The sequence below is a fragment of the Cydia pomonella genome, chromosome 20, assembly GCF_033807575.1.
Source record: "Cydia pomonella isolate Wapato2018A chromosome 20, ilCydPomo1, whole genome shotgun sequence".
NCBI classification, from domain to species: domain Eukaryota; kingdom Metazoa; phylum Arthropoda; class Insecta; order Lepidoptera; family Tortricidae; genus Cydia; species Cydia pomonella.
In genome coordinates this window covers 8,173,805-8,194,066 of record NC_084722.1, presented here as the reverse complement: position 1 = coordinate 8,194,066, position 20,262 = coordinate 8,173,805, and the positions used below count along the sequence as shown (strand labels likewise).

The 20,262-nt window shown below is 35.9% G+C and overlaps 1 protein-coding gene across 3 annotated transcripts in view; it reads left to right on the top strand.

Annotated features, from left to right (window-relative positions):
* LOC133528972 (TWiK family of potassium channels protein 9-like) overlaps positions 1-20,262 on the top strand; it is a 485,578-nt gene that overhangs the window by 269,397 nt on the left and 195,919 nt on the right. The window contains exon 1 of one of the 3 annotated variants that reach the window (XM_061866514.1): positions 2,036-2,333. The exons of the other annotated variants lie outside the window; for them this stretch is intronic. The gene's annotated coding sequence lies outside the window, so the exon portion shown is untranslated. Of the gene's footprint in view, positions 1-2,035; positions 2,334-20,262 lie in introns of those variants that run through there. 3 annotated transcript variants of the gene reach the window in all.

Here is a 20,262-nt window from a genome sequence, read left to right as displayed (position 1 = left end):
GGATACACGATTATCAACGGCTTGTTAGAGATGTTTATGAATAACGCCGTATGTGTTTACTATAACTTAATACGACACGTTTTACATTGTTGCATTTTAAGTTAGTAAAATTAAATCCCCCTCCGAGAAAAAATCTCCTTCCGAGGTTTTCCCAAGGGTCTATAGTATGGGGTTATTCAAAACAGGAGTGTACAGGTTTTTAAAGGGTCGACAACGCGCATGTAATACCTCTGGAATTGCAGGCGTCCATAGGATATGGAGACTGCTTACCTTCAGGCGGGCCGTATGATTGTTTGCCACTGACGTGGTATAAAAAACCGGGCAAGTACGAGTCGGACTCGCGCACGAAGGGTTCCGTACCATTATTTATAAAACCGGCCAAGTGCGAGTCGGACTCACGCACGAAGGGTTCCGTACCATTAATTATAAAAACGGCTAAAAAAATATGTTTTTTGTATGGGAGCCCCCCTTAAATATTTATTGTATTCTGTTTTTAGTATTTGTTGTTATAGCGGCACGGTTCATAAGATACAGCCTGGTGACAGACGGACGGACAGTGAAGTCTCAGTAATAGGGTCCCGTTTGACCCTTTGGGTACGGAACCCTAAAAATGACTTCGTAACTGTAATACAAAGCATAATCTACTTGTGCTTGACAATATTTTAAAGTTACTTAAATTCGATTAAGTAGCTACACAATGACTCTACTCAGCAATAACTCGGCTACTCTTTGATACATTAAAGGTGCATCCACATCACAACTTTTGTGTGAAGGAACACTGTGCAACCACAGACATAATACACCGCAACAGTAAGTAAATAACTAGGTAAGTTACCTGTTGTTCCCTTGCTGCATAGTGTTATTGTTCCACAAAAAGTACTGCGGTGAGGATGCACTTTTACATTTATCTAGCACGTCTGTTAAGCGTTTGTTTCAATGATTGTTATTATTTATCTTATGGCTATTACGCATTGGTTAAAATAATATGTTACAGTAAGTATTATAATAACAAAAGTTCATAGCATAACTGATATGTTTGTATAACGCTCATTATACTTAGATATCTCTTTACAAGGTTGACGAAATATAAAGTGAAATCTCTCGGACACGTTTGAACAAGATCGGCTCATTTTATATTTCGTCAATTTTACTGCAATTTTTGAATTGACTATTATATTAGTTTAAGAGTTATTTGATTGAGTTTATTGAATCCGATAAATATATGTGTTTTGAACTATAACATAACACCACTTCCAATACGGAAAGTTTACCCAATTGCTCGTTAGATGGCGCTAGCGTCAAGTTAGATCGCGCAAGGGTTAGTCTTTCATAGTTTCATGGCGCTTGTTTTTCATATAATAGTTAACTTCTAAATTTGTTTTTTATTTTATGGATTCGATAATGACACGGTTGTGCGGTTTTCAACTTTTCAGCTGCTCTGTATACTTAATTACTATAGACGGTCGGAGACTGTTATCACTGATTTCTATGTGTTGAAACCTGTGGTTGAGTTCGTGTGCATGCTCCTGCATACCCTTGTGGGCCCACACTTTTTACGCGGACTGTTACCCTTTTTTGTGCACTGTTACTAAGTCTGTAAAACCCGCCAAGTTTGAAAATAAACTACCTGTCGTAAACAACTACTTACAATATGGCTTCCCATGCGGGCACTTCGTCGAAAAGTGTCTACGTCATAAGGAAGTCGGGGCGAGTAACATCAACAAAAATCAAGCCGAGGCCAGTCGTTGAAACTAAACAGAACAGAAATATATCAGTCCATATCTCCGAAGCTCAGTTCCAACAGCTGATTGGAGCCATAAATCATAGTCGAGCTCCAGTCACGGAGACCACAGATGTATGTGTATATGACGCAGGTAAATACTGCCCGATTCGGAGAATGATTAAGATACGTTTAAGATCTTGGAAAGATCTTTAAAAGATTGATAACTAAACGACATGTCGAAATTGACATTTATTTTGATTCCGCTGTGATCCCAGTAAGATCTATGTACGATACTTCTAACGTCAAAGTAACATTGGTTGCCCGAATCGAGCTGCTTCTGTCAATTATACGACATACAAACTGTATCGAAATGAGAACTTACCTAAACCAGAACTTATTGTTATCGTATCTCATTCTTCGAATCGGACCGACAGAGTTCTTATTTAAATAAAAAATATCTTGACTAACCAGATTTGACCGCTCATCCCTCGTTATGAAAAGTTCAGATAATTTGTAAAATGAAAACAATTACTCAAACGATATTTTATCCTTGTTTCAGGTACAATAAAGGCAGAGAGCATATACGAAAAAAATACCTACTATGCAGAAGGTACAACTAAAAAGTACTTATTCATAACTCATAAACATTTATTTTTTTGTTTTGTGAAATCCGGTTCCCGGCACTTTAATTGTGAGGTAACAACGGTAGCGAAATTTTTCCGTTTACTAGATAGTAAATAAACAGGATATATAAATTTAATTAATTTCACGCCCTTATAGTTTAATTTTGTCCCCATTCAACAAAATTGTAAAATACTTGAGTACATTGTTCGGTATAGTCCAAAAATTTCTAAGCTTTGTGCGGGAGTTATGATCGGATTATAATTTAGCCACAGTCGAAACTACATCAGTAGGTAACAACTCCATAAAATTTAGCCTGTATTGAGTAAATAAATAAGCGTATGCTGAGACACAGTTGTATGCAGCGCAGCGTCTATTATATGAGCAGGTATTTTGTAATACCTTCTTTAAATAAGGCATTTCTTCTTGAAAAACTTCTAACGGACTCACATTAGAACGGTACAGGTCCAGGCCGAGGCAAATGACTCTTTAGTTTTTTATAGAATCATATGATCACCAATAACCCGTCATAGAAGCGAAGCGAGCTTCGGCTCTGACCCGCACCGTTTTAAGGATGAGCGTCAGTCATCAAATAAGGTTGACTGGCAGAAAAAGCCTTTTACCATTAATACCGCCTTTTGTACGATTATATTATTTGTGTATTAAGTGAACTACTGATTATGTCACTTGTACTGTGGCCAGCCCGGTATGTAGGCAGGAATCCTCGCGTCGCTGCTGATTGATCGATGGGGCTAGTTTGCTGTCCCGAAAGTTTTTGTTTGCGGGACAAGTGGCTTGTTAATTATGGGAAGTGACGATGGTGTTTACGTAAAGAGGGTTTAAGCCTTTTGATTTTGTATGGCCTCCTTTTTATAGTTTGCTAGTTTCTGTTCGCGAATTCGTCTGCGTAAAATAAGTACCTAGTTCCATATTCCACTTCTATAGTTCACCCTACTTTTTCCCTAGAGAAAGGAATGATTTCTGTGATAAAAACCAAACTATGTTCATTTTTGCAACTCAAACTATCCACATACCAAATTTTATCTAAATCGGTTCAAAAATGGAAGCGTATATAAAGAGGTAACAAATAAATAAACTTACTTATGTATTTATAATATTAGTAGGTGTTAATAGGTATGGCTGTGAATAAGATATTCTCCGCTTTCGCATTAACATGTCTTGTTATAAGTATCATAACAGTATATCCGTTGACTTCTGAAGAAGCGCTGGTGGCCTCGATAAGAGCGTGCGACCTGCAATCCGGATGTCGCGGGTTCAAACCCCGGCTCGTACCAATGAGTTTTTCGGAACTTATGTACGCAATATTACTTTATATGTACCAGTCGCTTTTCGATGAAGGACAGCATCGTGAGGAAACCGGACTAATCCCAATAAGGAATAGTTTATCCTCTGAGTCGCAAGGTCAGATGGCAGTCGCTTTCGTAAAAACTAGTGCCTACGTCAATCTTGTCTACGTCGTTCCTGGGGAAAGTTGCCAGGCGGACCCCAGGCTCCCATAAGCCGTGGCAAAATTCCTGGTCATCGCGAGGAAGATGATGATATCCGTTAACTTCTATGTGTACAGAGATGATAACATGGTATAAAATGGTTTACAAAATTGTCGCTTAACTGAGAGGTACATTGTCGATTGGCCCTTAAAATTTACCCAGTCAGACGCCTGCAAAGTTGTAACGAGCCGGTCTTTCTTGTTGCTAATTACTTTGGACCTTTCCTCGTCATTAGAAAGTTTTTACATTCAAACTTTTTTTGTTGAAAATCTTTTCCCTTAAACAGGTCAATTGGACACTGTCTGTAAAAATTTGGAAAATACATATTTATTGATTCTCAAATGAAAAAGTTTGTGTAATTGCGTTTTTAATTAATAAACAATAATTGTTTGCGATAACTTTTGTCTCTAAAATTTCATAGTGACAATGTAAGTTCAATAATAAAAAAGTGACGCCATTTACGCTTATCTATGCTATGGCATACATACATAAAAATGTATTCTACTTTTATCATTTAAGGTAATGATATAAGTATGATATAATATCAAAAATAAATGGCTGAGGTTCACATATAAGTTATATGAAAAATTTAAATATCTCTACAGCTATGTTGAAATATGTATTTGATATGGTTAACATAATTCAGTCCATAAAATTTTATATAAGAAAGGCACCTTAACATGTTATTTTTATTTAGGTTTCAAACTGAAACTAAAAAACACGTCACGCCGCGCTCAAAGCAGGCAAAAAGCCACGTTTTTCCTAAAAAAATTAAGAGCTCATTAAGTGAGGCCAGACCCTTTTTAACTAATTAGCAAATAGACGTGTACACGAACACTCGAAACTTTCTAGAATGCATTTCGGTGTTAAAATTTTGCCAAAATATGAGTGCTCTTTAGAGTGTACGTTACGCCAGAAATTTTCGTCAAATGTTACTAAAGACGACAACTACAGCTACATTAGAGTAAAAAAAAATCTGTTTATATCATTTCAATGTTAGATGTACAGTCAGAACTCAGTTACATTACAATCTCTACCTCTATTTCGATATTATCTTAACTAAGTTTGCAATGTCACTGCAACGAAATGAACTGCACAAGAAAGAGCCAAAGGAAAAGATCATTCGGAAGAAGACGTTACTCATGGCTCAAAATCGAATATGGTTTAAACAGAGTTCACGTTCATAATTCTGCGCGGCTGCGTCTAAAGGTCGTATAGCCCTCCTGATAGCCAACCTCCGGTAGGAGATCAATTAATCAATCAAACATTTATTCAGTAAATAGGCTACAGGAGCACTTTTACCTGTCCATTTTATACAAGCAATATAAATAACAAAATACAATTACAAATACGGATTAAATGAAATATTAGATACTTTATTAGAGATGTCTTATACAGTCTCTTAGAGTCAGAGATAAAAAAAAAAGATTATTAAATTATCCTTGTGAGATGTAATAGTTCTCCAAGACTTGAATTCTTATATTATTATAAATCATTAAAAGACAATAAATTAAACCAGACCAATACGAGAACCGAATGACATTTCTACCGCTAATACCACTCCAAAGTTACATACTTATGAGATAACATTTTTTTAAATTCATTTATTCATATAAAACAATTACTTTGATTAGCAATTTTATTAGCAAATTATATAAGTGTGTAATTTTATAAATGCGCCAAACTGGTTTGTTGGCGCGCCGCGCTCAAATCTCACTTATAATGTAGCCGTGCTTAAAATTATTACTTTGCTTATCGGCGAAAAGATAACGTGCTAGTCAATCAGTGCTAACCCGATTTGGATTCAGTCGTCGGACTTCGGACCGTCAACATCTTCCGAGGATGCCTCGTAGAGAGGCGAAACACGTGACGAGTTTTGTATTTTCGGTGGTTGTTTGTTATATTTATTTGCGTATTTATTTTTGCGGTGGGTGGATGAGAACATTAATTGAATTTAAAAATACGCAAGTAAGTATAACGGGTTAGCACTGATTGACTAGCACGTTATCTTTACGCGGATAAGCAAAGTAATATTTTTTGTATTAATTAATATGGATTTCCGCAAAGTAACGCCTGATTCTATTAACTACTGGAAGAAGAAGATATCACTGCGGCGGTGTTGATGCCACCGCTGTATCTGTCAATTTCCTTCGTAATTCAATAGCAATGGTTTCACCTTACTGTCTTTTTTTGCCACGGTCATGGACTTAAATTGATGAGCCATTGAACATTTTATACCGTTAGTATTGGCAACCAAATAAGCTTAACAATTAAAGTCCCTGACTGAACTAAAACACAATGTTTACCTAAGTGGCATAACTTAATCCAGTAGTATTGTTATAAAAATATCAGAATATAAAAACTTGAATTTATTAATGAAAATTTTTCTTTGAAATATTGTCAATATTATTGTACAATAGAGATACTCCAACCTGTATCGAGCTGGTTCAGTAGCAATTTCAATAACTTAGTATCGGCTACGACCCCCGTAAGTAATCTTATTACTTGCCGCTCAAGGCATCCGCCATCTTGAATTTCTAGATGTAGGTATGTTTAGTAATATTGGAGTCTATTTCTCCTTGTCTTATAGAGCCATTTGTATAGCATTACATAACTATGGGCAGGTAGTATCTATAAAATTATATTCAATTTCAACTAGCTTAAGTAGGAAAAATTTAGAAAAATACAAAATTAAGGTACGAAATCAGTGTGATTAGATTATGTAGCTTGCGCCATTTTAAGGAATTGTTTTCTTAATCGTTTAACACTTTTCTTACCACAACATTTTTACGAGATCGGACGGAACGGAACAACTTACCCCGCTATGGGGCGGGTTGTTCCGGCGATTCGAATTCTAACTTACTTATTTGTCAAAAATTAAAATCTTGGTTCCCACACCCTAAAAGAAAGGTTTCTAATTCGTCGAACTACTTGATTTTTTTTTCTATTAACAGTTAATAAAATAAAAGTAAAAATATATAATTCCGTGGGGTAAGCTGTATAACCTTCTACGAAAAACAACATACGAATTGCTCCGTTGTTTTCTCGCGTTCCTATTTTCATCGGATCAACTTACCCCAGACACTTTTAGCCCTGATCTCCCCTACTCATACATTCAAAAATAAAGAAAAAATATACTTCAATGCAATATTTTTATCATATATTCATTTGTATTTCGTGAAAAACAGCGATGGTATATCTATATAATATATTATTCGTGCTTTTTGACTTAGGTACTTAAACCCGCAGTTTCGATTATAACCCAATATACAATTTTCCGCTATTATCAAAAGTTGTAAAGTAATGTTGAATTACTCGAAATTTTGTAAAACTAAAGTCATTTCATATATTTATTTTACCTTACATGAAAAGCACCAGTAACATTTTATTATTAGAAAAGTTCACTCTCTGATTACGTTCCTTGAATCACCCTGTACTTATACAGCACTATAGTTACTACAACATCTCACGTTGCCTCCTGAAGGACTAATGTTCATGAATTATGGAATAAAGGTGTTCAAGATCACGTTGTTTCCAACAGCTAATATATCTAGAAACTCTTACGTTCTTAGGTTTCTTGTCTTTTTGCGTTAGATTTATTTGGGGAGAAATCGGTAACAAAAACTAAAGAATATTGTAAATAATGTTAGATACCTAATGCGCCAAAAAAAGTAGGCATGTCGGAGTTAATTTGACTTTCCTTTGTTTTATAAGCTGTAGGAAAAATGCTTAACTGGATGAAGATTCAGTAAGCCGGCCGGAATAGAGTTGAATGGTTTTATTATTCTAAATAATATCAGATCTCATTTAAAAACACAAATCTCCCATGGGAGTTGGGAATCAGACTTACGAATTTTAAGTCGAAAATCGCTGAACATGTTTTTTTTATATGATACAGTAGGCAAACGAGCAGACGGATCACCTGATGGTAAGCCCATGCCGCCGCCCATGGACACCTGCAACATTATTATTATATGTGATTAAAATAACCGTCACTTAATCCTGCGGGGTTGAAAGTGGCGCATACCGTTTTATCACGCTGTCACGTAGACAAGAACGACCATCATATTTGTACTGCGGCTGAAGCACGGTCGCATTTTTATCACTTGTCATTATGCCTGTCACGTTCTAACAAGGATGTAAGTGCGAAAGTGACAGTAATACAGTAACTTTATGTATACATTAACGTTTGCGTCAAATTCCGTAGTTCTGATTTTTGGCAGGCTTGTTTATGATATTGGCCCAACGAATAATCCAAATTTGAGACCTCGAGCGTCGAACGCAACTTTGTCAAAACTCGAAAAACCACAGAATTGTTTTTTTTATTTTTTTTTATTTGGGCTATAACTTTATAGGGCTTGTTTTTAATGGTACTTTCTCAGGGCTTTTTTAAAGAAGACAAAATTTTTTACAATACGAGATTACAATTGTCTTTGTAGACTTCATAAATTCCGAGAAAAAGCATCAATAGCATTTATCACATATATCAAGGAATTTGATTGTTGTATCCTTTTGTACCTTGTCACAGACGGCCTGATTCAAACTTGATACGTCAAATATTAGGTCTAGATCTGATATGAACCGGATATGTCAGTGTCAAAAGTGACGTTTCTTAAAACAATAACGTCACTTTTGACACTGACATATTTGATCCAGACGATGGACCGACGTAAACAGCACAAAGGGACATATTCATATCAGGGTTCCGGTTCGAGCGCCATCTTGATGGTTAGCCTCTTGATTAATTCCTTTGTTTTTTGCTCATTCATATTGTTTAAAGTGTAATATCGATAGATTATTATGTATACAGTAAACTAATTAATTAATTAATCTTGAAACGCTTTAAACCACCATTTTGGAGTCAACGGCCGGTAGTCTACGGCTGCTTGTACAGTGCAGCTATCGTTTTATAAGAGCTAATAAAATCACCGTACACTGTTCAGTACTAACCGTCCAGTAATTTTAGTCGGATTTAAAGCTCCTAATACCTTGATACTGGCGAAATAGTCCCACTGGACAGAAGCCTTAATTATAAAAGAATGAATGGAGATCAAAGTGAGGCAGTGTCATTATGAATGTCAAATTTTCATAGAAATTTGACATTAATGATAACATGCCACACTTTGTCATTTCAAATGCCTTGCAGAGTAAGCTCGGTCTGACTCTAGCGGCTTCCATGTTGATTCTTCCTTGACTTTCAAATTCCTCGTACCAGTCCTCTTCCTCCACTTAGTACGGTGAGTCAACGTTAAAAATCTAATTACAGAAAGTAAGTTCAGTAAATAAATCCTCGGGCCCCGGTGCACATCACCTGTGATTTAGGGTTCGCATTTATCAACCTTCCTTCATGAATGATGCAGACCGTTTATTTTTCAATGTCGCCTTCTGTAAGAAGTATTTTTATGGTTAATCGAGATGGAGGAAAACATTTATTTATAAAGATGGTCTATTTGCAAAGACAGATATTAACGATTGTTTAAATTGCATGTTGAATTTGTACAGATAGCGAAAAACATGGAGTCCAATGCCTACCTACCTAATTCCTAATTACTTTTGGTAAAGATAGCTATCTATTTTAGTTAGGTTGGTTAGTAAAGCGTGTAAAAAAACAGTTGCATACATTTAATTTAAACTACTCTCTTACCCCCTTATGGCCTTAAGTTCGCTTTTTGTACAGTGTGTTTTCTTATGTGCAATAAGATTAACCCTTTGAACGCCAAGAACCACTAAAGGCGTCGTTACTAGTCGTGCCCACAGCGCCAAGGAAAACTACAGGTGTCGTGTCGTGACGTACGCTGTCAAAGTAACCTTCACACTTTCAAGTAAGGTTTTTGAGTGATGTTTGTGTTTATGACATGAAGCGATCAAAAGGTTTAATAATACTATCATATTACTTACTTGACTTGCCTAAGCCGTTGTATTTTTTATCTTTTAAAGTGAAAACTTCTTTAGCGGCGCTGTGCACTTTTTGTGATGGGGAAAAAATATTAAACTCGCGACAGGTCACGTGACCGACAGATTAGTCAGATTGATAATTCGTAAGACGGACACGAGACCTGGTCGAAAAACTGCAAGGTGTAAGTCGTTGAAATTATGGATGGAATTTGATTTCTCTGTTAAATAATTGTAATAGGTCTGAAGTGTAAAAAAAAATATGTTATATAAATTGTCATGTTTGTGTACGATAGCGCAATAAATGAATATTGTATTTTACCACATAAATGATAGTACTTTTATACTGATAATTAAAGCAATTCGTGCAAAATTATTCCCTAACCATTCCAAAATATCAAGAACGCACACCGTTAATATTCAAGTTTTCACTCCCGGAGTGCAACCCGTTGTTTTTTTTTTGTCTAACATATTGTGAGAAATTGTTCATTTTCTATGTTTGACGACCGGTTTGTCCTAGTGGGTAGTGGCCCTGCCTACGAAGCTGATGGTCCCGGGTTCAAATCCTGGTAAGGGCATTTATTTGTGTGATGAACATGGATATTTGTTCCTGAGTCATGGGTGTTTTCTGGGTATTTAAGTATTTATAAATATCTATATATTATATATATCGTTGTCTAAGTACCCTCAAGCCTTATTGAGCTTACTGTGGGACTTAGTCAATTTGTGTAATAATGTCCTTTTTTTTTTTTTTTTTTAAATATCCTATCTTGTGTCCCACTGCTGGGCAAAGGCCTCCCCTTTTTTCCGCCACTCATCACGGTTTGAAGTATGTTCCCGCCAGTCTCTGCAAAAAGCGTCGAGGTCATCCCGCCATCTCTTTTTTGGTCTGCCTCTGCCAAATTGTATAGCAATACAATTCATTCCTATTGTCAGCAATGGTAGCGACAAACGATATCAGGGTTGTTCAATTATGTCTCTTTGATGATTATTTCTGTATAAATATACGGATTTACAGTCCTTTTGAAGTAATGAACAGCGTAAAATGTTACATTCTGAAGTCACGTAGCGCGCAGAGGCAGATTACAAAGTTCGTTACACGAATTAGAACGCCACGTTCGTTATTTCCAATATTTACTTATACGACACACGGGCCTTGCGTGAGCCGTGAAAATGTTATAAGGTCAATATGGGCTAAGAGCATTTGTAGATGAATAGTTTATTGTTAAGTGTTAAAATTGATTGTCTTCCAATAAGCCAGTATAAGCTTCTGCATTTGATATCCGCTTCTTTTTTTATCTTGATGTGGAGGTTTTATATATGACAAAAGCCATAGTAGGGTCATTTTTTTTATTCTGTTTGCTTATTTTCCTTTGACATTTTTGTTAAATGTACTTACCTACTTACTGCACTTTGTATAAGCGTTGTTTAATTACCGATCTTAGAGAGTTAGTTTTCATTGCAACAATTCTACACACAAATAAGACCATTAGACCGCGGGCCAGGAGCATATTGCGTCAGTCATCGCCTCGCGGCTGATACTTTGCCAGATGATAGTTTAGATGCTGTTTTAAACTTAAAAAACCGTCAGCCGGTTCTATCGCGGTGGAATGACCGTCAGCTGTAAAATGAACATGTAAAAAATATGCGCCTACCACTTTATGTGCGGCAAAATATCCGTAATGTGTAAATTGCGTAATCCGTTGATGGCTTTTTAGGCGATTACGCCTGATGAAATGCTACATGCAACGTTTTTTGATTTGATTTTGCTATCATAAAAGGTATAGCGCTTATTTTTTACATGTTCATGCGACCAACTGATGTTCTTACCACCGCGATACTCGTATAACCGGCTGACGATTTTTTTAACTAACAACAGCATCTGAACTATCATTTCACAAAGTATCAAACGGGAGGCGATGACGATTTTTTTTTTTACGTGTTTCGGTGGCTGCCATTCCTCAACGCACCAACGGAGCGGCAGCTGACGTCCACGAGGGTTCATCATACCTAGCCGTTAACCACTACACGAGTTTTCAGCCGGGAGGCGATTGGTCACAGAAATTGTTCCTGGCTCGCGGTCTACATGCAATAAGAGGGCTTTTTATTTATGTAACATTTACAAATTATGTAAAATTAGATAAAACGCTATCGGTTCCTACTGCCACGGCTCTGTGGGGTGTCCACAGACCCCAATATGCAGAATAGTCTATTTTTATTATTTTGTTAAAACTTATTGTATTAGCCAATATATCGGCGACCGGCCGACCCAATTAATTCCTTATTCATTAATTTATTTTTTAATTTTATATCAAATTTCATTCCTTTTAGTAATTTTTAAAATCATTCGTCTCCTGGATGGAACGGTGTGGGTAAAATTATGTCCTGAAATTCCTGTTAACACTTTTCATAATGTATCTAAATAATAAAACACGGATGGATATTCAAGCTTATAAATTAGTGAGACAAATGCGAAAGCGATTTTTGATATAACTCATGCGCAATAAATTTGTTTGCTCATCAAATAAATGACAATAATAAAACAAATGCTCGTCAAAATGCCCGACCGTGAGTCCCTCGGCACTCGCGAGTCATTCCGATTGTTAATTGCATTGGCGCCATTATTTTTTTGCCTTTTTTTTCCTCGATTCGTATATTTTCCATCAAACCAACGTTTTCAATGCATCGTTTTTCCGTTGCTACGTCATTGTTGAAACGTAAATGAATGAGTTTTAGTTTTGCGCGCTTGATGAGGACTTTAGTTTTCGCAAATCGTGAGTTTTTATTGAACAATAGCTTTTGTCGTTGTCGATGGAAATAAAAATATATTTTTATGCCTACTTTCAAAATTAAAAAGTGGATTTATTATATCTATTACTATCTTTTATTTCTGAAATGAATTGTTTCCTTCGAATTGTATAAGTATGGTTCTTATTTAGACGCAAGGACTAGTGATACAATAATAACTATGAGACCTAGCTATATAAAACCAGCTTACGGCTGTCTTGGATGGTCCCCACCCACAGAAGCCGAGCGTAAAAACTCTAGGGTATATTGACTGCAAAGTAAAAACCTTTTTAATGTCGCCTTGAGAAACGTATTTATTGTAAAACGGTTTCTATGAATAAGCTTGTAAGCGTTCTGAGTAAATTTTATTTATTTCTTTCCTTTCTCTGTTGCTTTGAGTAGATCAAACTGTAAAGATTTAGATGTATATTAAAGTTAGAAAAACTATTAGCTTAACACCCCTACATACATATTTACATGAATACATATTATAATCGTCAAATAGAAACAAATACGATACCCTCATAATAAAGAAGGTCACGTTTTTTTATAATAATATGTATCATTTTGTAAATCTTTGTGTACATATTTTATTTTTATATCCATGGTTAAAAAATTAAAACTAATAAAATAAATAAATAAAGAGAATAATAAAAAGAAAGGTTTGAAATTCTGTATGTGATAGGTGTCTGGACACTTTAAACTAGAAACTCTCGTGAGACTTAGTCATAATATTCTCTTCTTTCCATCTTGTTACTCTCTGTTGGACAAAAGGGCTACAATAAAAAAAAGATTGAATGGTTTATTTATTTTTTTAGAAATATTTTTATCAGAACATGTTCCAAATAAATTATGGAGTTGTTATGACTTAAATCTAACCAGGCTTTCTTGGCTATACATTTAATCTTATGTGGCTTAGCCTCTTTATTATCAAAAACATAGCTGGGGAAACCATTCAGGATATTTATAATCATATTATTCCCCACGCCTCGACATTGGCAGATTCCACCTTGCTAAAATTAACGAGGAGTAAGAGCCATATATAAAAAAGAAACATATTATTCCATTGACTCCTAGGCAGTTTACTTAACATTGAATTAACTAGTATGGTTTCTGTAAGAGAGAGACTTCGTATACGTTTTATTACTGACGCCATACTTTAATGACAGCGTATCGCAAAATTAAAACATCAATCCACAGTCACGACGTCGTCGCAAGCTTTATGAGCAATTGTTTTTCGCCAACCGATTAATTTGCCTCGGTTCGCCACGGTCCGATAGTTTTATATCCGTATACTAAACTTAATGAGATTTCCCATTCATCGCTTTTTCCAATTAATGGGAATTTCAATTACGGATTTAACAGGTTCAATAAAGGTGTATCCGATTTCGGGAGTTTACTGCAAATGTGCCAGATGCGTGTTTCGGACAGTTTAATGCATGGTCAGGAATAATATTTGCGTTCAGTGAATTAACATGTATCAATAGCTTTTAAGTGGCTACTGAAATTGAATGCAAGCTGACAGGGACACGGATAGTCGGATACAGATAGAACTAGATACCTGTTGGCAAAAAAAGTAATATTTCTGGTCAGCCAGCAAAATGAACTGTATGAATGAATATACGTGTAGTAGTTACGCACTAGTGTCCTACTAGTTTTAATACTGGTGCATTTTGTTTATGTTTTGTTACCAAAATACAATTTACGAAACTTTAGTATAAGTGTTCAAGTTTAAATAAATCAATTTCTGTGTAAGCTTTGCCTTAGTACTCTTGCATGTTCCTCATGTTAGTTCTTTTTTATTTATTTTTTATCGTATAATAAATAAATTTCAAAAGGCGAACTTAATTCCATTAAAGGCATTCACTACCATACAACCATCAGGCTAGATAAAAGTCTTAGTTGCGGCAAAAATTAATGTATAACAAGAAAAAAATTGTACGTTGTTGTGTTCTGGTTACGTATAGAAATCAGAAATTATTTATTTGCATCGATACAGTATGTCCCCATACTGTATCGATGCAAATAATTTTTTTTTTCAATACAGTTTTACAGTTCATGTATCTAGCTTGCATGCAAGCGTGCAAATTTATAATCAGTAAAATTATAAAAATAAATTTAAATTTATATAAAATGTCAAATCGAAATAATTGAAAAAGTTTACATAATATGCATATCACAAGTAATACAATTATATAACTAAATATCACTAATTTGAATACTTTTGGTATTCGAGATACGACTTTACGCTGTAAAAACAACGCTCTAAGAGCCAGTTTGTAAGACTGCGCTTAAAGGCATTTCCCTCTAGCAGCTTTAGTTCCTCCGGGAGATGATTAAATATATACAACGATGCACATATTAAAAGTGTTTTTCTTGTATATCATCTTGCGACTTCGAGGGTGATATAAACGGTTCATAATGTTTACCCTGGTTCGCCTTTCAAGAACTTCGCCACGTGTTTTAGAGTACGAGTGATGTGATCTGACAAAATTACATTCTCTCTTAAATATAGACACGATAAAGGAAGGATTTTTAGTTTTTTGGGAAGGGGCACGCAACTTTCATCCTGCCACGAATTACCTATACTAATGACCCTGACACTTTTTTTTTTTGTATTTTAAAGACTCGGTCCACTTCCACTGCGTTTCCCCACAATATCAGCCCATAACCAAGGACAGATGACACGTACGTATACCTACACGTTGGAATGAAAATTATTGAGATAACCTTCATATAAGAAACGCACGAAATATAAAGCTTTCACGCAAGATAAGTGGAACAATAAAGGCACATATCTCCACAACCGCGAACAAAATATCGCTGAGCGAGACACAATGGCAGTGCAAATAGCACGGACAAAGGTTACAATAATATGAACAATACAAGCGGGCACACTTAGCTATGGAGTTAGGTTATCGTTTAGTCTTAGATAAATTATGAGTAAACGAAGTGTGGCTTGTAATAGGTTTCTTAGATTTTTTACCATCATGAGAGTTAAAATAAGAGATTTTTTCATTTCCTTTGATAAGGAAACATGTCTTTTGGTATTATCAAACCAGGTAATAACTGTAACCGTTTCGTTACTATAGTTCTTTTGCATTCGAAAGAATGACAGCGATTTTGACGTGTCTTTTCATTGATAAACATGTTTGAAAAATAAGTAACTGTGAATATGTAACAATTATAAATCATATACGATCATTGCTTTTATAAGTAACAGTTACTAATTTTTTTTAAATGCTTTTCAATAAAAAGATATTGCAAGATTGTTTACCTTTATTCTAATTTAAAAAAAAGAACTATAAGATGTTGACAGATGACACTTAAAAATGTGGACGTCAGGATGCTACACAAATTCCATGGCTAAAGAATTTTCTTAATATCTCTCGTTAAAATAATAGGAGTTCATAAAAATATTTCAACGTAAGACGAACTCTAGTTTTAAGTTCAGTTCATAATGTGCAGCATTAGGCTGAGGACACATTGGGGACTCTTTCAAACTTAGACTTTTTGGGATGTACCAAGCATTTACGACTGAAAATTGTGGAAATTAATTTTCGCAACAATGCGTACATTATCATGGTAATAATATGAAAGTTTGCTGCTTATGGTGAATATCTGGGAGACGGAGCTTTGCTCGGAAAACATATACCTAATAACTCAAAAATGCGCGTTTTCCTACAGATAAGACCTAGCTAGAACGATTTTTCGCCCCCGTTGCCGGCCTTTAAGATGGGAGTACGCTTTTTTCTTGAAGGTTGTATCGGTCTAGAAATACGTGGCAGTTAATTCCACAGTATAGCTGTACGAGGCAGAAAGTTTCTCGAGAAATGCACAGTTGAGGACTACCAATCGTCTAAGTGGTGAAGATGGAAATGCCACCTCCAATATGGATGGGAATCCCCATACCGTATTTTATCTAAATGTGTTCCGCGCAGGGATCGGAAACCGGTATTTTTTGTATGGGAACGAAAACGGTATTTTTTCGTTCTTTGTTAATTACTTCATTTCTAATTAGGCAATCTAATAATACGAAGTCGTTATCTGAAAACACAACTGAGTCCTACATTTAGAGTATAAAATAAACCGAAATATATGGTTATTTCGATGTTTTTGCAAAAAAACCGGTTCCGATCCCTGGTTTCGCGATTTAAGCATGACGAACTGGCAAACAAACAGACAAACATAGTTACTTTCGCGTTTATAATATTAATATGTATCACTTTTCATCACTTCTTATCGCTTATTTCAATTAAAAATATCATGTCTACGCGGGAACTGCCATCATCATCATTCTCTTGCCCTTATCCCATTCATTTGGGGTCGGCGCAGCATGTTTTTTCTTTCATACTCTCTCGCACCCGTCATCTCATCATTCTCTCTCGTTCGTTTCATGTCGTCTCTCACACAGTCCATCCACCTTTTCCTCGGTTTCCTCTCCCGTTACTTCCCTCTACATTTATCCCTCCGCATCACATGCCCGTACCACGCTAGGCGATTCGCTCGCTTAATTTATATTTTCCTTTGCTACCTTGTGGTTGTCATGCAAAATATTGAAAGAGTATCTTTATCCAAGCTACCAAAGGTATCATAGGTAGGATGAAGATTTGATTATTTAATTTATTTGACATCGTCCCCATCCTGAATTACAGAAATCGTCCCCTAATATTTGTTATTTTACTAAACAACAAACAATGTTAAAGCGGAATTGAAAACTGATGCCTAATTGCGTTATCAAATTACCAATTTATACTGTGGGTTGTGGGTGTATTGTTTTTACGCAAAACAACAAAGAGTTTTAACCGAAAATTAGCAAAATTAGAATCAATCTCATATGTCGCATTCAGTTGTTGAATGCGACAAAGGAAAATAAGTGTTATTGGAACCATTCTAAGTCCAGGTGTGGGTATACAATTTGCAGCTCGCTGTACGAATGTGGATAGATACGTGTATGTTTACACTTTGATTGCGTATGATTTACCGTAGCGTCGAAACTACTAAGCAAAGAGAAATATTTTGACGAAGAAGGGATCAACTGATCGTTTGTTAATTTAGTCCTGATAACATCGGCTACGTTTTTATTGGATTCCTAAAAAGGAATAAATTCTGTATCGTGTTCGGATGATTTTTTTTTGAGCTTTTTACATGAAATCGAAAACCAGTAGATTATAAAAACGGTTACTAAAACTTGGCTATGTGTGAAGTGTCATGAATGACACGGCGAGTAGTGTCAAATTAAACTGTGATTTATATAGTTGTTTTCCGTTCATCCGAGTAAAATATTTGCTCCTCATGTAACCTACGGCTCTCTACGTGTCAACCCGCCGACTGCCATTAAACATGGAACTGCATAAAGCTGGAAAGTTGGACAATTAAATTCTCAGCCGCGCTCGTTACGGCAAAGACACGGAGGTTATGAACTGGTCTGATTTACTGGACGTATGCGGAACGTAACTAAGTTTACGACTGAACTTCGTGTGAACTCATGAGTGGGTGCAATGTCGGTGAATTAAGATTGGATTTCATGATTACTTGGTTTTTAAACGCTTGTTATTCCTAAGAACTGAATACAATTTTTAAATTGATTTTGATTTTAATTTTTTTTGCTGCTAGCTGTACATACTCTTAAAAGTGTGGTTGGGAAAACTATACATATAGTTCATATTACTTACTGACTCACTTACATTTTCATTAACTTCTAGAACGTCACGTCACATTAATTAAATGGAATAAGTAAAAACAGGCTTAAAATACATGTATAAATTATCATTGGTGACTGTTTAATAGAGTACCTAAAATCTACAAAAATTAAAAAAAATCAATGGTCACTACAATTAAGGTATTTTGTTGTAGAGTTACCTGCAATAATATGTTACACAACGAAGGCCCCAAAAATATCTGACTCGATCTTACAAGAGCGTGTCACATATTTTTGCGGCCTTCGAATAGTAACTTATTATTGCAGGTAACGTCACCTAAGGTATAGTCACGGAATTTGAAGATTTGTCACTTTTGAACCTTAATGCCATTATAGAATCGAAATATATACCTCACGTGACGTCACCTGCAGTAATATGTTACTCTTTATTTTATTACATTGCATAAACTACTTTAACTCAATAAGTATTCTTTATTCTATTAGAGGTTTGATACTCGTAAAATATAACCTCCGTAAGTGATACCGTCACTAAAACCACCCACATTATTCTATAAATAGCCCTGGGTTCCGCTGATTCGCGGTACGTGATCAAACTGAGACATTGCTATCCTCTTTGCCGCTATATACCAGAATTTTACCATGTACTATAATTCACTTTATTTTCATTTTAGTAAGGTATTTGTAGCTTGTCATGCTGGTTTTAATATTTCCAAGTAAAACAACAGTAAAAGAGAAGATGCCTGGATTATTACATTTTTCTAGGAAATTTTTACTAAGGGACTTGCTAAACATGTTGCATAATGTTATGATACGGATAAGGCTATGGAATTGAACTAGTACCGATGTACGCTTAGGATAATATTAATAATTTTGCGGTAGCATATTAAATAAACACAGAGTCCTTTTTGGCAATCTAAGCCCAAGATTTAACATGGCTTTTAATAAGTTCCAACTAACAAACGGTATGTGTACGATCCGTGGGTCAAATCCACAACCTTCTTTTTGAACTACGCCTACCCCACCACTCGATTACGAATTAGGAGCGAGCGCCAGTAACCATAAAATTTGAGAATTCTTGGTATGTAGTTGGTTTCAGATCCATATTGGGGAGCACCATCTAAAACGCAATGCCACTTATAATGGCAACTTTAAAGCAGAGAAGGTTCTCTTGGCTAAGAATAGAATACATCCTACCAGACTCCCACGTCAAGTCATATTGGGCTAAATCGCAAACGCTGGTTGCACATCCTAAACTTAGATAGATTCAAAAACTGGTGCAAGAGAGACCTGATCTGTATCAGCATTAAATCCAAGTTTGGAGAATCAGGCTGAGATGAGACTAGAGTGTCGTCGAGATCTCAAAGCGGGTGGGGAGAAACATGACAATGGGTGGTTGGAGAATTTAAGATAGAAAAGACTCCGCACTGCCAGACCTCCTCTGGATCTTCATCATAATTGTGATTGCTGACTTTACTGTAACTGTCATCGCTCATCGCAGACGTTGCGATCAACTGATCCCTGCAACATTAAACCTGCTGATCATTCCCGATGCTGCAACTGTAACCGCCAGAGGACACCCTGGAGTCAGCTCTCAGCGATAACTCAGTTTAATATTTATTTACGGAGCCTGCTGGTTCGGAAATCCAATTCCTCCCACGGTGGGACGTAGTTGGAGCGTCAAACAAACACCACTTAATTAGATTCTTATTTATTTAGCACTAGCACACACTTAGTCTAGACCTTAGGCACCAAACTTAAGCACTAAAACACTAACACTATAGGCACTTTCACTATAACGTTATTCTAGTACTTACTAAGGTAAAATAACTAAGCGGTCCACGTAACTAGCACTAAAACCACTATTACCACTAATACTGATCACAACTTTAGGGCACTTTCACTTTTTCCTCACTTTTCCTTTTTGTTTTCCGATCGCTTGAACTGAACTGAACTGACTGTATTAACTCACTGTCCGCAGGCCGTATCTCGCCTGCTTATATAGGGCGAATACGAGGTCTCGAAAGTAACTCCAGATAATTCGAGAACGGCCTCGTTACGTGGACTTCTCT